Here is a 1,094-nt window from a genome sequence, read left to right on the forward strand (position 1 = left end):
TTCTTCTTCTTCTTCTTCTTCTTCTTCTTCTTCTTCTTCTTCTTCTTCTTCTTCTTCTTCTTCTTCTTCTTCTTCTTCAAGTGTCAGGTCTGGACTCGAACATAGAAGATCATGCGTTCCTTCCTGTTGTCCGCCCTCCAGATCATGCCACTTATCTTGTGTTGATACTTATTTTGAACCCCTCCCCCTTCCCCTCCACAAAAAAAAATGGCAAGGAGAGGGGGGGTGGGTGTCAAAGCATTATGGACACCAGATAAGTGGCTGAAAGCATGAAGCGTGAGTCAAACTGTGACCTAAATTAGGCTCCGTGGTTGAGGTCAAAGTATATTTCAGTTAGACTTCTCATTAATTATTCCGTTCTCTATCGATTTAGACAGTCTGATTTTTAGATAAGGCCAGATTAGATCTCATCAAACAGGACAAAAGTACACTCACTTTAAGTTGGGGTTGAGGGGGAAAAAAGGCTTTGGGGTGGATTCTGTAGTAGAAGCAGGAGTGGGGTAGGGGGGGGGAGGTGGAGGAGTGTCCACCCAGAGAGAATCCGCTATCATCGCGCAGTTTCAAAAGAGCGAAAAATCAATGCCCAATCTTTGCCAGAGAAAGACTTTTTGCCTGACACTGTTTCATTAAATGATTGTGCGTTTTGCGCGAAAGTTAGGACCGCTAGTTAGCTGCCATTGTATTGTGAATCTAGGGGCTGTGCTCTGGGATTACGGAAATTTGAGAAAGAATTGCTTGGGGTTTGCATGATAAAATAGATGGTAATGATGCGCCTTCCTCCGGGTCCTAACTGTACAACGTTAGTTAGACACGTCTCAGTGGGTTGTTGGTGGGTGCTCTGGTGTGGTTTGCTCCTTTTTTCCTATCAAACATCTATCTTCCTTGTCTCTCCTCCTTCTTTTTTGTATTCGTTACTCTCTTGTAACACATATACTCTATCAGGCACTTGTATGACCTTATTGTGTTGCAAGTGCCGTAAAACTCTTACTAAAACTAACTAGACACGTCTCTGTATCTCTGAGAAAAAGTTCAGGTGATAAAGAAATGTTACCGAGGATGTGTTTTACATTTACAGAGAGGGTGATATTATAACC

The sequence above is a fragment of the Aplysia californica genome, unplaced genomic scaffold, assembly GCF_000002075.1.
Source record: "Aplysia californica isolate F4 #8 unplaced genomic scaffold, AplCal3.0 scaffold00365, whole genome shotgun sequence".
NCBI lineage: Eukaryota > Metazoa > Mollusca > Gastropoda > Aplysiida > Aplysiidae > Aplysia > Aplysia californica.